General features: G+C 51.0%; 1 pseudogene; it reads left to right on the top strand.

The window, feature by feature from the left end:
- LOC136964535 (synaptic vesicle glycoprotein 2C-like) overlaps positions 1-7,500 on the top strand; it is a 12,419-nt pseudogene that overhangs the window by 4,090 nt on the left and 829 nt on the right.

The raw sequence follows: 7,500 nt of genomic DNA on the forward strand, positions 1-7,500 counted from the left end.
TAAATGTGTGTGTGTGCTCCAATATGTGTGTGTGCAGATACTATATGTGTGTGTGTCCTCCAATATGTGTGTGTGCAGGCGTATATGTGTGCATGTGTGCTCGTGTTTGCGCATATATGTGAGTGTGCCTGTATACTGTATGTGTGTGTGAGCGTGTATGTGTGCGTGTGCGCGTGTGTGTGTATGTGTTATGTCTCGAGTCCTTCTTGGTATGACAGCCATGACACTCATGCAAATCTGGACCAGCTCTGACAGCACTAAACCTCAGCTGTTTCATCAGCAGTAACTGCTATAGATTTCACATTTAAAAACTGTTAACAAAAAAAAAGTAAGATTACAGAAGACAAAGGCCTTTCAGCCTGGTCTTGTGTCTGCCTCATAATGGAGGTCAATTGATTGGATGCTGGTGTTTTGACGCCTTTCATATGTGTTTGTGTGTGTGTGTGTGTGTGTGTGTGTGTGTGTGTGTGTGTGTGTGTGCGTGGGTGTGTGTGTGTGTAGATGGTTCTGCCGCAGTGCTCCTTCATTGACTGGGGGACAAACTGACAGATTCCTCCTCATTGAGAACCGAGTGTGTGTGTGTGTGTGTGTGTGTTTGTGGTAACTAAGCGTGTGCTTCAGTCATTCGTTTCAAAGGAGTTCATGGTTTGTAAGCGCTCCATGTGCATCTCCTTCTGCTGTCCCTATGTGCACCGTTTCCCTATCTTGTGTGTGTGAGAGAGAGGTTGTGGGTTTTTGTGTGTGTGTGGTGTGTGTGTGTGTGAGAGAGGTTGTGGGTTTGTGTGTGTGTGTGTGAGGTTGTGGATGTTTGTGTGTGTGTTTGTGTTTTGTGTGTGTGAGAGGCTGTGGGTGTTTGTTTCATAGGCACTGCGCCGTGACCAAGGACACTGCAGGTGTGGTGTGTGTGTGTGTGGTGTGTGTGTGTGTCGTGTGTTCTAGCGGAGCTCCATAAATCTTGCTGTGTGTCTGAATCAGTCAACCATCCCCTCTAGTCCATTACAGCTATAATCCCCCTAATGAGGTTAGTACTGGTACAGGCTACAGCCCCCCCCCCACACACACACACACACACATTTCATGTCCATCCTCAGGGATCCCCTGACTGAATAGATTAAGGTGACAAACCCACTGTAAGCTCCTTGACCCTGATAGACTAGATCCTTCTGTAGCATTGTTGTCAATGTGTGTGACAGAGTGAAAGAAGAGAGGGAGAGGAGGAGAGAGACAGGGAGAGAGAGGGAGGGAGGGAGGGAGGGAGGGAGGGAGGGGAGGGAGGGAGGGAGGGAGGGAGGGAGGGAGGGAGGGAGGGAGGGAGGGAGGGAGGGAGGGAGGTGAGGGAGGGAGGGAGGGAGGGAGGGAGGGAGGGAGGGAGGGAGGGAGGGAGGGAGGGAGAGAGAGGCATTCTCTGAGGACCTCATGTTGACCTATAGGTTAACTAATTGTATTAGCCTCTGGAAAGAGGAGTTTCCGTGTGTATGTACGAGTGTGTGTACGAGTGTGTGTGAGTGTGTGTGTGTCGATAGAGTGCACTTCTTTGACTATTTAGTGTGTGAGCGCAGGGTGGAGTTTCAGCATGGGATCGGCCTACCAGTTCCACAGCTGGAGGGTGTTTGTGGTGGTGTGTGCCCTGCCCTGCGTCTCTGCCGTAGTGGCCATCACATTCATGCCCGAGAGCCCACGCTTCTACTTAGAGGTACCACGTGTGTGTCTGTGCTGTGTCCACGTCGGTGTGTGTGTCTGTGTGTGTGTCCCACTGTGCGTGTGTGTGTCCCTCTGTGCGTGTGTGTGTGTCCCTCTGTGCATGTGTGTGTCCCACTGTGTGTGTGTGTGTCTGTGTGTGTGTGCGTCTGTGTTTGTACCACTGTGTGTCTTCGCGTGTTTGTGTCCCAGTGTGTGTCTGTGTGTGTGTGTGTGTGTGTCTCTGTGTGTGTGTGTGTCACTGTGTGTCTGTGTGTGTGTGTGTGTCCCAGTGTGTGTCTGTGTGTGTGTGTGTCCCACTGTGTGTCTGTGTGTGTGTGTGTGTCACTGTGTGTCTGTGTGTGTGTGTGTCCCCCAGTGTGTGTCTGTGTGTGTGTGTCCCACTGTGTGTCTGTGTGTGTGTGTGTCCCACTGTGTGTCTGTGTGTGTGTGTCCCACTGTGTGTCTGCTTGTCTGTGTGGTGTCCCAGCGTGCAGTAACCCCCCTCTCTCCCTGTGTGCAGATGGGCAAGCACGACGAGGCGTGGATGGTGCTCAAACACATCCACGACACCAACATGAGGGCGCGAGGAGAGCCGGAGAAGGTCTTCACGGTGAGTCACCACACCTCCTAGTCTGCGTCTATGTCTCCCCCCCCCCCCCCCCCCCCGGCTCAGGCCGGCCCCGTCGGTGACGCCTCACTGTCTCCCCCTGCAGGTGAACCGGATCAAGATCCCCCGACCACTGGATGAGCTGGTGGAGATGCAGAACGAGTCGGCCAACCCCTGCCGCCAAGGTCCTCTACAAGATCAGGGCCGAACTCAGAGGGGTAGGTGTGTGTGTACGCGCGTGTCACTGTGCGCATCAGTGTTCCTGTATGTGTGTGTGTGTGTGTGTCTGTGAGTGTATGTCCCAGTGTGTGTGTGTGTATGTCCCAGTATGTGTGTGTGTGTGTGTGCTTGCCCTAGTTAGACCTCTCTCCAGGGCTCCCTCTGCTCACCAGTTGTCCTCGTCCAGATCTGGCTCACGTTCATGAGGTGCTTCGACTACCCGGTGAAGGACAACACCATCAAGCTGGCCATCGTCTGGTTCACTCTGTCCTTCGGGTGAGAGAAAAGTCCCGCCTCTTTTATCTGCCTCCCCCTCACCTACACATCCCTCCCCCTCATCTCACCTCGCCTCACCTCTCCACTCCATCCTGCCCCTCTCTGACGGTGTGTGTGTGAGTTGTCCCAGCCCTCTGCTGGGCTGTGCAGCTCAGCCATCGGTTCACCCCAGATGAATCTCCTGAGCTCCAGTAAACAGCTGAACACACACTGAGGCGGATGCAGCCCCCTGATAGCCCTGTGATGAATGCTAACTGGCTAGCATGGAACCAGAAAACGCATTCAAGTCAAGGATCCCATTTAGCATCGGCGCTACCCCTAATCCCCCCCCCCTCCCCCTGTTCCCTCCCCCGGTTTAAATATTGTAGACAGAAAACCATACGCGTACCATGGATGAACATAAACATGTCCCATGCCTTAGTATGCTCCTGAACTTTTTACTTCCTGTGCCGCGTGGTCACTTCCTGCGTGGTCACTTCCTGCGTGGTCACTTCCTGCGTGGTCACTTCCTGTGTGGTCACTTCCTGTGTGCAGGTACTACGGCCTGTCCGTGTGGTTCCCTGACGTGATCAAGCACCTGCAGGCGGACGAATACGCCTCCAGGGTCAAGATCCACACCGACGAGCGCGTGGAGGACATCACCTTCAACTTCACCCTGGAGAACCAGATCCACACCAACGGGGTCTTTGTCAACGACAAGTAGGGAGGGGCTGGAGAGGGGGGGGGGGGGGGGGGGGGGCGGGTGGTGCCCGTTGCTGTGTTACTGTAACCAGGGAGACACGGGACGGGACTAGAGTACTCCTCTAGCATCGCTATGGAGACAGCTCCTGAGAGAGGGAGGAATGACAAAACGCACGATTAAAGCGACGGAAAGATGAGAGATTCGCGTGTGCGGAGACGAGTATTTCCCAAACCACACGGAGGTTGTTCTTCGGATTTCCGAGCCCTCGAGCTCCTGTAGGGGAACCTTCCCCATGTGTATGGTGCAGGGGAGTGTGGCGTTCCCCCCGGGCCCAGCTGTGTGATGCTTAAAGCAGCCTGTCCCACATCAGGATGGCAGAGCCATCCATCACTCCCCACCAACAACGCAGCACTAACCGGCCAGGCTCATCCTGCATCCTTATCTGCACCGCCGGCAGGAAATTAAAACTCTTATCTACCTCTCTTATTCTCTCTCTCCTCTCCTCTCTCTCTGTCAACTATCTCTGTCTCTCTCTTTCTCTCCTTCCCTCTCTCCTACGCAACTACCTCTGTCCCTCTCTCTCTCTCACTCTTTTCTCTCCCTTCCTTTCTCCCTCTCTCTTGCTCTCTCTCCTTCTCTGTCCCTCTCTCCCTCTCCTTCTCTCTCGCTTTCTTCTTCCTTCTCTCTCTCCCCACTCTCTCTCCGGTGCAGTGATTCTGAGTGTATTTTCTACACAGGCCAGACAAGAGGTGCGTCTGTTAACAGTTTAAACCCCCCCCCCCTCCTTGGATACAGAACACGCAGTTGTTAAGCGATTAAATCAAAGGCAATATCACGCAGCGACATGTAGCCGCCCTGATACACCTAGGTTCAGGTTTGATAAGGAACCCACATGCTAGACAATAGAAGAACTATGCTGACCTTCTACATCTTACATATGAATACAAAGATAACAAGTACTACAAATAATTAACATGCAAAGGATTCATTTCTTGTTTAGAGGAGGGATATGAATGTAAAAGTACATGCAAGACTGCGTCCAGTATGTGCACAGGTTTGTCTTGTGTGTGTGTTAGTATTTCTGTGTGTGCGTGTCTTTGCCTATCGTGTGTGTGCCTCAACAGCAATTGTTGAATCACGGCATGTAAACTCTTACATTTAGTCATTTAGCAGACGCTCTTATCCAGAGCGACTTACAGTAAGTACAGGGACATTCTCCCCGAGGCAAGTAGGGTGAAGTGCCTTGCCCAAGGACACAACGTCATTTTTCACTGCCGGGAAGCGAACCGGCAACCTTCTGATTAATAGCCGATTCCCTAATCGCTCAGCCATCTGACTCCCGGCTTGCATCCATGTTTTGTGGAGAGCTGTGATCAGACAGTGGTGGGCCTTATCACAGCTGATAGCACAGTGCTGAGTCAGCATTGACCCCAGCCTGGGCTAGCCTAGAACCTACCGTGAATACTTGACAATGTGAGCTCCTCTCCTCTCCAGGTTCATCAGTATGAAGTTCAAGGCTGTCACCTTCATTGACTCGACGTTCCAGAACTGTTACTTTGAAGACGTGTCCTCTGTGGGGTCTTTCTTCAAGAACTGCAGCTTCATCGAAGCCTTTTTCTACAACACTGGTTAGTACACACACACATACACACACACACACACCCACGCACACACACCCACACACGCGCACACACAAAGGGACCTAAGCATATGTTCAGACTTTATGATAATGTGAAGTTGACCCAGGGTATTGTGCAAGCTTTTGTTTACCTGCTCTTCTCCCTGAGACACAAGGCGGCAGACTGCATCTCTAATGCTGTCCACATGGTATCTCCCCGCTCAGGAAACCCTATTACACCCTGGACATAACTCTCTCTCTCTCCTTCTCTCCCTCACTCTCCCTTTCTCTCTCTCTCCCTCTCTCTCTTTCTCTCTCTCTCACTCTATCTCCTTTTCTCCGTCCCCCCCCTCCTGTCTCTTTCTCTGTTCGTCTGACACCTCATTTTGTGTCCATTGTCCCAGCTACAGGATAGGTGGAGAACTGAACATTTACTGGTCACATTTAGACCATTGAATTACAGCTCAGCCCCCCACCCCTCACACACAATCTCTTTGTTACTATTGTGTCTCACAAAAGGCACCCAGGCCACCCTGGTTCCACACCTCAAAGACTGCAGCAGTATGTTTCACTGTATCTGACTGGAGATCTGTAGACCCAAAATGAAACTGTTTTATGTGAGGGAAATGAGTTCAAAGAGGGGGATATCTATGTGGGTTGACTCTGGCAACACGCCCAACCCACCACGCTGTTTCTATATCCTTATATCAACTGGAATTTGTTTCGGAAAAGGCAGGAAATCGTTAATCAGGAGCGATTCATTTATTTTCATGAAAGTTAGGTTAAAATGAGGCCTCTTGCTGGAGTCCAACCTTGGGTCTGGCGTTTTGTGATTGTGGAGGAGGAAGGATTGATGAGAAGAATATAGCTTCAGGGAGAGATACTTCTCTCACTCCACTGGCTTATCTTCCTGCCCAGACGGGATGGGACTGGATGTAACACCCATCAATCACTCTTAAGTCCATCTTTCAACCAATAGCAAGAAGCCGTCATGTCAACCAGAGGTCACGAGACACTAGGTGCGTTCGACTTCATGCAGCGCCGGCGTCGCCTGCAGCCGCCTGCAGCCGCCTGCAGCCCGGCTGACTTGAAGCAGCCAATGGCATTCTCAACTTCAAGGCATCCGGCTGCAGCCGGCTGTCGGCGCCGCCGGCGCTGCATGAAGTCGAACACACCTGATGACAGCTTTAACGTGTGGTTGGAGTTGGGAGTTTTCGGTCGTATTGTCATTTCACATCCGCAGAGGAAGTGCAAGGCTTCTTCTGTCCTCATTCGAGGCAGTTTTGGACTATTTGACACGTCGGCAAGTTCAGTAAAGGTGCGATCCATTTATGTTAATTAGGAGATGAACCTGGCAACCCTACAGGAAGTGCTACCTCTCACACAGGAAATGCAGCTGGTGCTTTGTAAAAGCTCACAGGCTAGTTAAGCTGACTCAGGCCATTGGGGAGGGCGTGCAGGTCGGAAAAAAGGTTCCCATCAGCATTTAGGAAATAGCTGAACATGAATGAGTGCAAGGCCTCCTGGGAAATGAAGTTTCATTGCCCCCAGTCATACCTCTCAAAGAACAAAGGGAGAGATGGAGGATTTTGGTGTGTGTGTGTGTTTGCTACATCTGCTAAAATGTATTAACCGTTTCCCCGTTTGAGGACTTTGCTATCCCTGGAAGACCTTCATTGTCCTGCACAAAGCCCCTGTCCCTAAACCGTAGACAGCACCGTATGTAAACAGCAGGGGGCACACTATCACAACGTCAATGGATCTTGAATCTGTCAAAGGGATGCTGATATTTTAAATGACAGGATCTAATGAAGGGAATAGGAACTGACAGAGCCGCCTTCAAAGCGCTCTCTCGTTCCTCTCTCTCTCTCTTTTTATGTTTTACTTTCTCTCTCTCTGACACACACACATAGATATTGACGACTCCAAGCTGATTGGCTCCAGGCTGATCAACAGCTCGTTTCAACACAACAAGACTGGCTGCCAGATGACGTTCGATGACGACTACAGCGCCTACTGGGTTTACTTTGTCAACTTCCTGGGCACGCTCGCTGTGTTGCCTGGCAACATAGTCTCCGCTCTGCTCATGGACAAAATAGGGCGTTTGAGCATGTTAGGTGAGTTTGCGTTCAATCCTTTGAAAGTAGTTTGCATTTATATTTACATTTAGCAGATGCTCTTATCCAGAGCGACTTACAGTAAGTACAGGGACATTCCCCCGAGGCAAGTAGGGTGAAGTGCCTTGCCCAAGGACACAACGTCATTTGCATGACCGGGAATCAAACTGGCAACCTTCGGATTACTAGCCCGATTCCCTAACCGCTCAGCCATCTGACTCCCATCATTTCCCTTATCGTTTATTGTGGACCTGATATCTTATAAACAGTTATAATAATTTGATATGGGTTCATTATGAAC

This window comes from Osmerus mordax, chromosome 20 (assembly GCF_038355195.1).
Source record: "Osmerus mordax isolate fOsmMor3 chromosome 20, fOsmMor3.pri, whole genome shotgun sequence".
Lineage (NCBI taxonomy): Eukaryota > Metazoa > Chordata > Actinopteri > Osmeriformes > Osmeridae > Osmerus > Osmerus mordax.